This window comes from Coenobita brevimanus, chromosome 47, assembly GCF_032717465.1.
Source record: "Coenobita brevimanus isolate Jiangsu-jjx chromosome 47, ASM3271746v2, whole genome shotgun sequence".
Classification (NCBI taxonomy): Eukaryota; Metazoa; Arthropoda; class Malacostraca; order Decapoda; family Coenobitidae; genus Coenobita; species Coenobita brevimanus.
Genome location: NC_137000.1, coordinates 29491867 through 29508136, shown reverse-complemented (window position 1 = coordinate 29508136; position 16270 = coordinate 29491867). Strand labels below are relative to the sequence as shown.

General features: G+C 41.2%; 1 protein-coding gene across 5 annotated transcripts in view; it reads right to left on the bottom strand.

Moving 5' to 3' along the window:
- LOC145399071 (transcription factor 12-like) overlaps positions 1-16270 on the bottom strand; it is a 185809-nt gene that overhangs the window by 91946 nt on the left and 77593 nt on the right. The gene's annotated exons all lie outside the window — the stretch shown is intronic.

Sequence of the window (16270 nt, the reverse complement as noted above, 5' to 3'; positions counted from 1 at the left end):
ACGTAGTCTATCATTGCCTTTCGTTCAACAAGTTCACCATCCATCCTCCTTATTACTCTCCATGTATACCGGTGGATCATCTTATGACGAAAGTAGGTGTTGGCTATTACAACCCCTTACCAGCACAGATGTCCACCAAAGCACTACCATTCCCATCTACTTCCGCTGGCACACCCCACTGACCAACCACTCCATCCACTCGTACATTCCCGACTTTGCCATTCATGTCTCCAATCAACAGCACTCTCTCGCTCCTCTCAAACTTGTCCATACATGCTTCTACTTTCGCCCAAAACTCATCTTTCACTCTTGCCACTCGATCCTCTGTTGGAGCATACACACATACAATCGCCCATGCTTGTATACCTACTTTCATCCTCACCCATACAATCCTTGCACCCACTGTTCCATACTCTCTTATATTCTCCTTCCACTTCTTGCTTATCATCAGACATACTCCCTCTCTTGCCCTCTCATTCTCACTGACTCCCGCACATATACCTACACCGTATTCCCATTCTCTCATCCTTTCACCTTTCCATTTAGTTTCAGTCAATCCACATATATCCACTTTTGCATCCTCAAGCACCTGGACAATCTCTCTCTCTTTCACTTCATCATTCACTCCTCTCACATTCCACGTTCCTACTCTCAGAATGTCCTTTGTCCGTTCCTTAGTCGTCAACGTATGGTCCGTCTGGGTCCGAGGCGCTTTATTTGCTTTTTTAGTTAGTTCTTTTTACGGGGTGGGGCACTAACCCACCACCAACCCTTTTAGTCGCCTCGTACGACAAGCAGGGATACTGGGGGAGTATTCTTGAAACCCCCCTACCCCCAGGGTACTGTATATATATATATATAACATATTTATATCTCTCTATCTATCTATCTATCTATATATATATATATATATATATATATATACAGTAATCTGTCACTTATCCCGACAATAATAGAGCGAAAGGCATGTCTGGATACTGGCAACATCTGGATAATGAACACTATTCCCCTACCACACCCAAACCCTACCTATACCCACCTCCACCCTATACCTAACTTTTTTGTACAGTACCTACAGTATGTTTAATTTGGCAGTGCTTTTTGGTCATTCAGGCATATTTAGACATCAAAACACACACAGGGATATCCAAAGAAATGCTAAAGACCAAGAAAACCATTTAAAAAAAAAATCTATCTATCTATCTATTGCCAGACGCCATAATCCCTTAAGGGGTGGCCATTTGACTTTGAGTTATTGGTTTTATGGGGAGGGGCACTAACCCTCCACCAACCCACTTGTTGACACGTAGGGAGCACGTATGGGTTGGTTATATGGTTACCACCCGGCGCTGTAAATGGTTTCTTGGCTTACAGGAAACCATTTGGCTTGTCACTCAATGTAAAGCCACCTGTAAAGGAAAGAAGAGCAATAAGAAGTGACAGGAAAGATGAGAGATATAAGAAGACAGGAGGGCAGGCACAGAAAAAGAATGATAAAGGATAAGGAAGAAGTAGGCAGCACTACATCAAGTGAGTGGATGATGGTCGCCACCACCTACCACCAAAAATAAACACTGAAAACCAAAAAACACCGTAGCTATACACCACTGCATGTACAGTACCCCTCCTAATTTTGACACTGTTTTCAGGTCAATCTGACACATTTAGACATCAAAACACACATAGGAATATCCAAAGTAATGCTAAACACCAAGAAATCCATAAAAGAAAACCACTGAAAACCAAAAAACACCCTACCTATAGACAAATGTATGTACAGAACCCCTCCTAACTTTGACACTGTTTTCAGATCAATACGCCACATTTAGACATCAAAACACATATAGGAATATCCAAAGTAATGTTAAACACCAAGAAAACCATGAAAAAAACACTGAAAACCAAAAAACACCCAACTTCTACATGACTGTATGCACAGCACCCCTCCTAATTATGGCAGTTTTCATGTCAATCTGCCATATTTAGACATCAAAACACACATAAGAATATCCAAAGTAATGTGAAACACCAAGAAAACCATGAAAAAAAAAAAAAAACACACTGAAAACCAAAAAACACCTGACCTATACAAAACTATGTACAGTACCCCTCCAAATTTTGGCACTGTTTTAAGGTCAATCTGCCATATTTTGACATCAAAACACATGATTATCCATATTAATGCTAAATATCATGAATACATTGCATAAACAACAAAAATCCACAAAAACAACTGATGACAGTTTGACAATCTATTGGCTGTGACGAGTGATTGCTCCTGGGGCTCAAAAAAAAATTCCATGACCAAAGATGCCACCGTCAGTTGGTTATATTGGTATAAATCATATACCATCATCTTCGTTGCTTTTTATACTACAAGACAAACTAATAAAAACACATAAAACTGATAAGTAAGAGTACAAAATTCACGCAGGAATAAAGTATCCAGGAGTAAAACTTACCTTCCTATAAATTCCTACCATCCTAATTCAAAATTTTGCCAGCTTCTTCCAAGAGTTAAGCATATGTCTAGATGCAGAATTTCATAAGCTTTCTCGTGGTCACCACGGAATTTCCATATGACCAATAGTAGTCAAATAAATCGCAAAAAAAAATGTGAAAACTCGAGTCAATGCTATCACCACAGAAGAGGGTAAAGACTAAGGGAATGAGGGGGGAGCCGGGAGGGAATGGAGGAGGGAAGGGAGGGTGGGGAGAGGCAAGGCTGTGGGCAAGATTCTCCCCCTTCTGTCAACAGGCAGACGGGAGCTTTTGCCGTATATTTACTTGAGGCATGCGGTCTGTTAGACACTGAGGGGACATGCGGAAACACAACGCATCGAGACTGGGGGACTATCGACCTTTGATAGAAAGGTGGATGGCCACTGTTCCCGAACATGTACTCATGGCTTGTGGTCTGTGTTCGATGGAGGTGGTGGTTGGGAGAGACTTAACCCTGTGGCTGTGCGATATTAGACATTTGGTGGGGAATGCGCACAGACGTTTTGACACCGCTTGCAGGTTACAGTCGTATTACTCAGGTGTTGGAGGCTCGTTGGGAGTGACAGGACGAGTGCGCGATTTTGACCATTCAGTACAGGGTCTGACGGACACTTTAGCTCTGGTTGTGGATTACAGACTACTTCCTGCTCGCGGATCAAGCCCAGCGGCCAGGACATCGAATGTTAGGACATGTTGGCTGGCCGGCCGAAGTTCTCGGGCACTTTTATGTCTGGATAATAGCAAGTAAATTTGGATAATGGTTTAATAGAGCAAGGCCCAGCGTCCAGATAGTGAACATGTTTGGATAATGAACGTACAGATAACTGAGGGATCACTGCACATATACATACAGTATATATATATATATATATATATATATATATATATATATATATACACAGTACCCTCGCGTCCAACACGGTAATATTGTCATGCATGGGTCACGTGTTGGACCAAAAACGTGTTGGACTAACAATACAGCTTATGGGGAAAAATGAATTATGTCAGCAACCCTAGGAAAAGTCACCCTAAATACCTACCATATACCTATACATATATTAGTACTATTGTAATTATAATAAAGGATACTGTGCTATGAATGATAACTAACCTTTTAGAATAGAGTTGGTGGGTTTGCTGGGAATGGAAGGTGGTATCCAAGGCTGTAGGTAGTCCTACTGGGTCCCTGGAGGATGGCTGCTGGCGTCACTAGCGGGTAATGGCTGTTGCTCCTCCTCAACCTCCCTCATAAATCCTTCGAAATCACACTCAGAATCACTATCTTCGTCCACAGCCATGGAAGGTCCTGCTTCTGCCTGTCCTAGCACTCTGTAATCCTCGGCAAAGTGCATGCTTCTCACACTGTTGCCAGAGCCCCGTCTCGTGACTGGAAAGTGATTGCTGTCGCTGACTCGGTAGAGAATAAGGAGAAGCAACTTCGTTTATAAACTGGTACACACGCTGATGAGAAGGGTTTCAAAACGATTGATATTTATTCTAAAATATTAATATGTATTCAGTGTCACGCTAAATGTTCAATGCTGTAGTACGATACATTCTCTGTCGAGTCGCCTGGGTTTTGGTCACACTGTTTTGCCCGTCATATCCTCAGCAGGAATCCATCCAGATAAATTCCAAATGCCCGTGGTATCGTCGGCAAATTTACCACGTTACCATTCCGATTTACCATCGTATCCTCGGCAAACCTGGTATGAAGTGCCGTGTGATAGCCTTCGGCTGCCAGGATCTTGTCTTGGTTTTTTATTATGGTTCTCACATTGGCTTCATTCATGTCGTAGGCCTTGGCAATGTCAACTTTCCTCTCCCCTTTCTTCTTCCTCTCGATGCTTTCTAGCTTGGTGGCCTGAGGGAGGTGCCGATGCTTCTTGGGGTTCTCAGAAGGCTTCCTAGGCATTGTGAGCAGGGTAAAATGCAGTAACAAGGGCAGAAAATGCAGCAAGAAAAATGCACCTTCCAATACGAATTTTGCGACTGAGTGGCGCTGTGGCAGGAGAAATTTAAACAAAACATCATGTGACAGCAGAAGCGTTTTTAATTGGGCGGCATCACGATCACGTCACGATAGCGGGAGGGGAAGGCTACTTGATCAGAAGTTTTCATTGGCTATCATCATCATGGGAATGTCCAGTATGACCGTGTTGGACCGGGGGTGATCGTGCTAGATGGGAACTTTGCGGATTTCACCCACTTCTCGGAGCTCTGTGCGTGTTATGCTAACACACTCGTGTTGCAGTAATTAAATCGTATTAAATAATACTAATTATTTGCTCTCCGTGCTGGACGTGAATCATGCTGGACTAACGCGTGTTGGACGCGAGGGTACTCTATATATATATATATATATATATATATATATATATATACTGTATAGTTATTAAAGTATTGATTAATTAATAATAAGTATATTTATAAAAGTACTGATTAATTAATATGAGTATATTTATAGATGGTGGACATCTGTGCTTGTAAGGAGTTGACAATAGCCAACACCTACTTTCGTCGTAAGATGATCCACCAGTATACATGGAGAGTAATGAGGAGGATGGATGGTGAACTTGTTGAACGAAAAGCAACGATAGACTACGTGTGTGTGGATGAGCGAATGAGAAGACAAGTGTTGGATGCAAGAGTGTGGAGAGGGTGGGGGAATGGAGTCTCGGACCATCACTTAGTGATGGCCAAGGTAGAGCTGCAAAGAAAATGGTTGAGGAGACGTAGGGGAAGACAGGAGGAAGCAGCTCCTGCGAGAAGAGTGGAGAAATTGTAAGATAGTGAGAAAATGACAGAGTATAAGAGTATAGTGGAAGAAAGATTGGGAAGGTATGAGCTAGAGCAGATGGAAGGGGTGGAAGACGTATGTAAGATATTCACGGAAGAGACAGGCGCAGCGTGTGAGGTGGTTTGTGGAGTTAGAAGGAGATGCAAGGGTGTGCAAGGGACAGCATGGTGGAATGATGAAGTGAAACGAGCTGTGGAACAAAAGAAGAAGGCATATAGTGAACGGTTAGCGAGTAGAGGTAGGGGAGAAGATGAGAGAGAGAAGAGAGAGGTATAGGTGAGCAGGAGAAGGGAGGTTAAGAGACTGGTGAAGGAGAGTAAAAAGAAAGTGGATGAAGAGTTTGGGAGGAATCTGAGTGTGAAATGGAGGGAGAGTAAGAAATTGTTTTGGAAGGAGGTAAAGAAAGTAAGGCAGTGTGAAAGGGGAAATAGTAGGGGAGTGAAAGATAGGAATAATAGATTGTTGGTGGAGAAGAGGGAGAAATTGAGGAGATGGAAGGAGCACTTTGAGGATTTGTTGAACGTAGAGAGTGAGAGCGGTGCGAGTATAAGTGGTTGGGGAATGGCTGGGAGAAGAAGAGATGAGAGAAGGGAGGCAGAGATCAGTAGGGCGGAAGTAGTGGAAGTGATGAAGAAAATTAAGTTGGGAAAGGCCCCAGGAATTGATGGAGTGTGTGGTGAAATGCTTAGGTATGGGGATGAGATTGTTGTGGAGTGGATAAGGAAGTTGTGTAGATTGGCTTGGGAAGAGGGAAGGGTTCAAGAGGACTGGAAATCAGGTATAATTGTTCCTTTATACAAAGGAAAGGGGAAGAGAGAAGTATGTGGTAACCATAGGGGTATTTGCCTTCTTAGTGTGACTGGTAAAATATATGGTAGAATACTCATTGATAGGGTTAGGCATATGACAGAGGAGCTAGTTGGAGAAGAACAAGGGGGATTTAGGAAGGGAAAAGGATGTGTAGATCAGATATTTGTTCTAAGATGTTTGGTGGAGAAGTATCTAGAGAAGGGAAGGAAAGTGTATGCTGCCTTCATGGACTTGAAGAAAGCTTATGACAGAATAGATAGGCAAGGTATGTGGAAGGTATTAAGAATATATGGAGTGGAGGGGAAATTGTTGAGTGCTGTGAAGAGTATGTACGAGGGAGCTAGGGCTACGGTGCGAGTGGATGGCGAGCTGAGTGAGATCTTTGATCTCAATGTGGGACTGAAACAGGGTTGTGTGATGTCTCCATGGCTGTTTAATATATACATGGATGGGGTTGTAAAGGAGGTGCAGGGTAGGGGAGTGGATGTGGGGGTGGCTCTAAAGAATGAGGTGAGATTTGGAAGCTTCCGGTGTTACTGTTTGCTGATGATACAGTACAGTATTGTTGAGTGAAGATGAATGGGAGTTGCAAGGTTTGGTGAATGAATTTGGGACAGTGTGTAGCCCTCACTGACTCCTGTATGCTACATTCTGTCTTCTTTATTGTAAGAACAGTTGACTTACCCCAAACACACGGTTCAGAGACAATTCACCATGAAGTCAATTCACCATCAAAACATGGATGATTCTGTCATTCTATAATTATACTTATTATTGATTAATTAATACTTTAATAACTAATTTTCAGGTAGATTTTATATCTCATATAAGTAAAAAACTAGTGTACTGTACTTGCTAAATAAACTGATATGTAAATAAATGACGGGGAATCGTCCTGATGGGGAATTGTCACCGACATTCCTCCCTTAAGTTTGTCCAACACTTTAACTTTCTCTGTCAGCAACATCACTTTACTAGTCCGTTTTGGTGTGTTACCACATGCATCACTAGCACTATGCTTAGGCCTCAGGTTGGCAGACAAGGCAAGCAATCACTGGAAGTCAGAAAAATAAGCCACAAATAACGATTCACGAGTCATGCATGGTTTGACCGTCGGATTCAAACTGACGGTGTGGACCGACCTTCTGCACGCGCACAAACACACACACACACACACACACACATACATACATATATGTATGCACACAGGCAGCAGGTAGGCATTTTTATATTTTATTTATTTCTCTTGTATATTAAAATTATTTATTTGAAGACTATAATTTTATGTTTTAATTATTGTACGAAAAATTCGTGGATAACCGAAATCGCGTGAAAAAAGTTTCGCGTGAATTAAGGGCTTACCTGTATGTAACAAACAAATAAAAAAGGTAATATTCTGACACCTATCAGATAAACTGGTTATAAGACTTTATTTCTTGCTTGAACGTTATTTAATTGTACTTTAACTTGCACATAAACTTACCAGAACGATACTGTAAATATTTAACTTACAAATACAGTACTGTACTGTAGAAAAGCAGTACAGTGAATCACATCACGTGATCAAAACAAACCATGCGTGCTGAGCTGATGTTCAAGGATTTGGCCTTTCAAAGGCCTCTCTTGCGTAAATTTATAGTTTTCGTAATGGTTCTTTAATCTTACATTGTCTTATATGTATCCCAGCACTAACCGCGTATAATTGCGAGCACGTTTGGTGAGAACATGTTCAGGGCGAGTTTACTGTTTATATATATATATATATATATATATATATATATATATATATACAGTACATACAGTATGCCCTTAATTCACGTGAGAGTTACGTTCCCAGACCCTTTGTGTATGTGGTAAATTAGCATATACATTCTGCCCTTGTGTGCACATAATTACGCAAGTCTACTAAGTATATTACATCTGAATAATACTGTTTATGCACTACATACACCTTGTAAACTAGCATAAAGTATGAAAAACAACAAAAATGTAAGAAATATAACACTGAAATCTGACAAGCACAGGCGTAGGTGTTGACACTTCAACAGTCTGGTGCACAAGCCCTCAATGCCTCCCATATGCTACATTCTGCCTTCTTTATTGCCCAAACAGTTGACTCATTCAACCGAAACATACGGTTCCGAGCCAGTTCACAGGCGTAGGTGGAGACACTTTAGCACAGTCTGGTGCATTAGCCCTCACTGCCTCCCGTATGCTACGTTCTGCCTTCTTTATTGTAAGAACAGTTGACTCACCCCAAACACATGGTTCCGAGACAATTCACCAAGAAGTCGATTCACCATCAAAACATGGACGATTCCCAGTCATTCTATAAATATACTTATTATTGATTAATTAATACTTTAATAACTAATTTTCAAGGGGAAAAAACTATTGTACTGTACATGCTAAATAAACTGGTATGTAAATAAGTGACGGGGAATCGTCCTGATGGAGAATTGTCACTGACATTCCTCCCTTAAGTTTGTCCAACACTTTAACTTGCTCTGTCAGCAACATCACTTTATGAGTCCGTTTTGGTGTGTTACTACATGCATCACTAGCACTAAGCTTAGGCCCCATGTTGGCAGACAAGGCAAGCAATCACTGGAAGGCAGAAAAATAAGCCACAAATAACGATTCGCGAGTCACACATGGTTCAACCATCGGATTCAAACTGACTGTGTGGTGTGTGATAGACCGACCTCCCACACATACATACATATATGTATGCACATGGGCAGCAGGTAGGCATTTTTATATTTTATTTATTTCTCTTGTATATTGAAATTATTTATCTGAATACTATAATTTAATGTTTTAATTACTGTACAAAAAATTCGTGGATAACCGAAATCGTGTGAAAAAAGTTCGCGTGAATTAAGGGATTACCTGTATATATATATATATATATATATATATATATATATATATATATATATATAATTTATATATATATATATATATATATACTGTATATATATATATATATATATATATACTGTATATATATATATATATAAATATATACAGTGGGCTCGCACAGTGCGCGAGAGATTGGGCGGTGCACGAGCTCGCGCACTGGGAATTCGCGTATTAGGAATACATAATCTTATGGGAATAATTACATATGGGCGGTACCCCCTCATACCTGGACATTTTTTGGCCCTTAGAGACATAATAAAGGTCATATGTTTCAGACATTGTACTAAAACTATAGCTACAATAACAAAAATATGGGTAGTCACCTTAACAACAGTAGACAACAGGCCTGATGACCTTAAATAACAGGGGTTCTGAGGCGCGGCAACACTTACAGCACCGCACTCCCCACCGCACCAACACTTCCCTCCGCAGACTCCTCGTGATCACCTTCCCCACGAGCATCAAAGTCACTCACTTCGGCCATAAACCCTTCAAAGTCCAATGCTGACACTTCTGACATTGCATCCTCTTCATCCTCAACAGGAACAGGAACAGACGATGTCGATGGTTCCGCTATTTCACCAACTTGAGCCCACTGTGTGTAGCTTGTTATGAGCATCTGTCTTCTGTTTATTTCTTCCTTGTGCCTGTCTGTGTAGAAACGGAAGAGTTTGTCGATACCAACCAGAAGTTCCTCCGTTCTTAGGTTGCTCACTTCCTGTTCCTTCACCTCTTCCTAGAGCTTATCCATGGCAGCAAGGATCTTGCTAATATTTGACATACACAGCTCAGTCCTGCCTTCCATCACGCTAGGCTGCTCAACCTGACTCTGTCTGGCGCATCAACATGACGACATGTGACGCGCTTTGTGAGGGGTGGTCGCGCACTAGTAGAAAATGGCATTTTTGAGCCACTCCTTGCCTCTGCCTCGTGTTCTGTGCGGTAAACTCGTGCATTAAAGGGTTTTTGGTAATGATTTTTGGTCACCCGTGCACAAGGCGAATCGCGCACTGCGGTGACGCGCACTGTGTGAGCCCACTTTATATATATATGTATACATATATGGAGACTGTGGTACAGTGGTACAGTGTGCATTTTCGTACACTGAAGAATGAGGGTTCGCACCCTGCCGGGGTAATAAACTTTGGGAACGTTCTTCTGGACATGTACTGCTTGGCGGACGTAAGGGGTGCTGTGGCGGAACCAGTGTCGCATACTATAAAGTATGCTTGCACCCAGTCGGCTTGCACGGGCTGATTACACTTGGTTCACAGACTACACACACATCCAAAGCCACTCCAACACTAAAATTACACTTACAAGCACTTCTCACCCTACATACAATCTCTACCAGACAGCCTAAGCCACTTGGTAGAGATACATTGGCTGTATCATCCCCACTTCGGTTTCAATAGGCCAGTCCTGCAGTGGACACTCAAACAACTGATGAGATGAGATATATATATACAGAATATATATCTATACTGTATATATATATATATATATATATATATATATATATATATACTGTATATATATATATATATATATATATATATATATATATATATATATATATATACACAAATCTGCATCACTCAGATATTATGTTTACATGTATAATGGTACAGTGTGTTCTGGCACCATTCCAAAACTCTCATTTTTACCCATTCTTATCACCTAACCCCACATAAATTTCCCCCACTTGCACCCACCATCAGGCAAAACACTGAAAGAGATATAACTATTGTAATTAACCCCTTAAGTCCTAATTGCATCAATTGATGCGATTTTAGTTTTATGCCAAAATGTCTGATCGCATCAATTGAACGCGGCCTGCTAAAAACTGTGGAGCGCTTGCTCCACCCCAATTATGACGTACATGGCTTCAAACCAATGAGAACTCGCCCCTGATGTTGTGTGAGGGGGGATCGGACCAACCCGGGTGGTGGGGGGGCACCCCCCTCTCGGCCGCCTCCATGCCACCCTCTACTCCACTCCCTCACTCCCTCCTTGTCCCCCATCACTCTCCCACCCTTCCACGCAACTGCATCTCTCCTCCCACAGCAACCTGCGTCCCTTCCCACCCTCTCTTGCCCCTCCTCCCTTCCTGCTAGCCTCGTCCCCCCCCCACACCCCACCCCATCTCTCCCTCCTTGTCCCTCACTACCCTTCCAACCCCCAACAGGCACCCGAGTGTCAGGCCTGATGAACATACCTGTTTCATGTTATTTCTACTTCTTCCCAAATTTTTACACCTCACTCTGTTCATTTCTCACTTCGTACCTACCAGTATCTGTACGTACGTAGTTGGAGAATGCTGTATGTTATACTACATACGACGCATCTTATTATTATTATTATTTTTTTTCATTCCCCCTACCTGCCCAGATTAGCACCTCCGAGTAGTGTTCGTCTGTGATAGTTTTCGAGGGACTATGAGGCCTTGTAGGACCACTCCCCGCACCTGTTTCATCTCCCCACACATACAAACACACCTGTTTTCATGGCTGGTGTGATAAATTCCAATGAAATGGAGAGTTTCCACAAGAGAATTTGGTTGCTGCCGAAACTGTATTGATAAGTGTGATGAAGTATAATGATAATGTGATAATTGTAATGATGTGATAAATGTGTAACGAGAAGTTGGGAGAGTAAAAAGAGAAATCGGAAACATTATTGCTCTTTTTTCTTTTCTTATGCATGCATTTATAGCATTATTCAACATTATTTTGATGTCCTTGATGGTTATAAACATTTATATGTGTTGGTGTTAGTTTTGGAATGACAGTGAGGCCTTGTAGGGCTACTCCCCACACCTGTTTTATCTCCCCACACCTACATACACACCTGTTTTTATGGTTGGTATGACAAATCTCATTGAAATGGAGGGTTTTCACAAGAGAATTTTGTTGTTGCCAAAATTTTTCTCCCCAAGTACCACCAAGGCCTTGTAAGCCTACTCCCAACACTAGTTTTCTCCCTACACCTACATACACACCTGTTTTCATGGTAGATGTTACAGAACACACTGAAGTGCTTTCTTTTCATGCGAAAAGCTGGTTATTTCCAACCCCCGTACCTATAGGCCTACTCTCCACAGCCTACTTTATCTCCCCACAGTCTAGTAATCTCCTCACACCTACATACACCTGTTTTCATGGTTGGTGTGACAAAACAATTTAGAAAGACCTGTTTCAATAAGAAAAATAGGTAGTTATCAAAATTTTCATGTTTTCTATTGTTTTCGAGGGGTAGCTATCATAAACTTTTTTTGAACTTTGACACGCGATTGTGCGGTAACCATTAGGCCTACGGGAGTACGGATTGAATTGTCAGGTGTGTCAATTCTTCCTCTTTAGCCAGAACACAGTCAATTTGCCCTTTGTGAAAGTCGCCAAAACACCCCTGAACTGCGGTTGTGGGAGGTACCCTGCTTGAAACAATTGCGGTCTTAAGTGGTTAAAAACATCAATGGTATTAAAAATAGCATTAATAAAAACGGGTGTTGGGCTGGGTACCCTTTTTTTTGATACGTAGCTCCCCGGTATTTTCCTCCCGCCTGGCACCCCCAATGTTGTTTTCAAATTTCCTCCTTCTCTCGTATCATGTGGCCTTCAGGAGAGACCTTAGGCAGTATGGTTAGACAAAAATTTATGGGTCTGGCAGTTTTAGGGGACGAAGTTTAACGAAAATTTGTGCTAACTAGATAAAATTGCTTTCATTCGTGTGTTCTCGTGAGTTAGCATTCAGTTTCACATTCTTCATTTGATATCGCGCTTCCCAACACATTTCGGACAGACTAAGCATATGGCTAAACTGCTCAGTCAGTCCGAAATGCAATACTGAACGAAGACTGTGAAACGGAACGTTAACTTACGAGAACACATGGTTGAACGAGTACTTTTTTTCTGGTTTGCAACATTTTCGTTCCATTTCATCCCCTAAAACTGCCAACCCATTAATTTTAGGCTAACCATACGGCCTAATGTCTCTCCCAAAGGCCACTTGATATGAGAGAAGGCGAAACTTTTGACAACATTATGGGTGGGGGGTGGGCGAAGAGCACTGGGAAGCTACATATCAACACAAAGGTACCCAGCACGACTTTCGTTAATACTATTTTTAATACCACTGATGTTCTTAAGTACAACAGTTATACTGTATTTCTTTCACTGTTTTACCTGATGGTGCGTATGGGTGGGGGTAAATTACGTGGGGTAAGGTGGTAAGAAGGGGTAAAAATGAGTTTTCTTTCTCTGATGCTCCATATAATGCCCTATAAGCTTCTCAGTCTGCTTCAGGACAACATATAAACTTTCACAGCTGCCAGGTTCGCATCACTTCCTACGCATGATCTTTATCTTCTCCCTGTCCTTCCAAATCGTTATGATGGTGCTTCATTCATGCCATGATTTTTGCCATTTCGGTAAATGTACACTTTACTTAAAGCAGTATATGGACCTTACCAATTCAGTTCATATTCTGTATTTTTCTGACTATTTCAAGGTGGTAAATTATCTTTTCCTGCTGAAAAATTTCCCACTTTTTATCATCATGTTCCTTAAGCTGTACCTATGATTGTCTTGTACTCAAAGGTGGTTTTCGTCTCCCAACTTCCCAACTGGATGCCAGGTCAGTTTAGGTTAAATTATAAGGCACAGTTAAGCTACGTTAGGTCAAGTTTAGTTAAACACTTAGAACAGGCTCTAATTACACCGTAACCCTGACGAGTCAAACGATATGACAGTCGAAAAAGCTTAAAACAACGGGGAAACAGATTTAGCATGAAACATTTACCACCCAGAAGTAATCTGAAAAACATAAGACTATCAGGAAGAAGAACGAAGAGTGTGGAACTGAATGCTAACTTACGAGAGCACATGGATGGACGTATTTTTTTTATTTATTTTTTAATGATTAGCAAACATTTTCGTTCAGTTTCGTCCCCTAAAACTTGAAACCCGTATGACTGAGGTAGACAGTGAGACGCAAGAAAGGACTTGATAGCTGTATGATCAGTCAGTTCGAAATGTGTTGGGAAGCACGAAATCGAACGAAAAATGTGGAACTGAACACTAACACGAATACATAGATGAAAGTATTTTTTTCTAATTAGCAAACATTTTTGTTCCATTCGTCCCCTAAAACTGCAAAAACCCATTATGAGTGTGGGGTAGAACTAGGTGAGGCACGAAAAAGGATTGATAACTGTATGCTCAGTTAGCTGGAAATGTGTTGGGAAGCACGAAATCGAACGAAGAATGTGGAACTGAATGCTAACTTACGAGAACACATGGATAAAGAGTACCTTTTCTCTAATTAGCAAACATTTTTGTTCCATTTCGTCCCTTATGACTGCAAAACCCATTATGAGTGTGGGTAAGAACTAGATGAGGCATGAGAAAGGCCTGATAACCATAAGCCCAGTTGGTACGTAATGTGTTGGGATGCATGAAATCGAATGAAGAATGTGGAACTGAACTCTGACTTAAGAAAACACAAGGAGGAAAGTTTTATTTTTTTCTGATTAGCATACTGTACATACATTTTTGTTCCATTTCGTCCCCTGACATTGCAAAACCCATAAATTTCATTAAACCATTCGGTCTTCAGTGTGCCCAGAAAGTATTTCCATCCTGTATGCGTATTCATCTCACCACCGGGAACCCTCAGCCAGGAACAACGCTCTCCCAATCGTTTCAAAACTAACCACAGGTTTTTCACGAAAATATGCTGTGTGTTTCCCAGGCAAAATTTTCTCATCAACCTACCCTAACCTAACTTAACCTAACCTATCCCACTAGGGCTGCTTGGCTGAGGTGACTGGTGTGGTATTGAGATAAATATTCATACAGAATGGAAATATGTGCCCACGAAATGTACCCAGAGTTTAGAGGGTGATGTCATCGCGCGCGACTTTCAAATTTCGTCGCCAGACCAGCTGACTTCCCACGTGAGCTCGGGTTTTTCCGCATGTTGACATGACTAGTCTCATTATGCTGAGTGTGTTAAAACAAAAATGTGTTACTCAACCACGTACCTCAAGGCTTGAGTATATATATATATATATATATATATATATATATATATATATATATATATATATCTCACTGAACTCCTTCCTACTGTACATATAGCTATCAAACTTCATAAGCTTTCCCAACAGACCCCATCACAAGCCTTCTTCAAATCCATAAATGCAACATACAGCTTCCTATTCTTTGCAAGGTTCTTCTCAACTACAGTTCTCATTGTATCTAGTCTATAAATTTCTTACTCATTCAAAATCCACCTTTTATCTCAGCTATGCCATCTTCTGTTATGCTATATACCCTCTCTGTGACCCGTCTACCATACAACTTTCAATAAACTACAATAATCCCTCTGATTCTTACACTCTGCTTTACTCCCATTTCCTTTACACAAAGAAACTAAGACTGCTGTTCCCCAGATTCTAGCACTGTACTTTCCCTGAATCCCATGCCACTCTGAAGACAGTCTGCACTATGCTGACAGCCTGTCTCCCCCTTCTGCTGATAAGTCCCTGTTCCACTTGTCTACCACCTCCCTTATCTGTTGCTGTCTGAAGGCTAAATATTCTCTCGATCTCTCAACATCATCCTCATCTTCTAGCAAAATACTATCTACAGCCTAAATTTTACCTGCCAACTCTCTCTTCTCCTTCATCCCCTAGCTTCCTTTACTGTCTCACTGGATTGTTTCATCACTTTAGTGTTGATCACTTATCTTTCTTCCATACTCAATATCCACTGGCATTCTGGCATCCTTTATCATCCATTTTGCTTTTTGTTTGGCTTTCCTACATTTCTTCTTCATTCTCTTACTAGTGTAGGTACACTTCTCTAAAGCATCATCCATACCTTCTTCTTTCACCTTTAAGGCTACACCTTTATTATTATTAAACCATGTATTACCTCTCTTCTTACCTCTTTAGATTATTTTCTTACCACTTCTGCTTCCAGCATACTTTTCTTCACAAATTTCCAAACTTCCTTCACATTTTTCTTGTAAAACAGTGCAATAATGTCAGCAAATATGAGGAAAAACATTAAGAGTTGTCAAAATTCACGGTTAATAATCCATCCATCATACAATCCTACGTTGCCCCATGAGGAGCATAGGAGCCCGGGGCTAGGCAAGTTGGTCCTGACATTTAAGATAACAGTGACCAGCCTCACTCATCCCTGAGTGGCAATCATGAGCAATAAA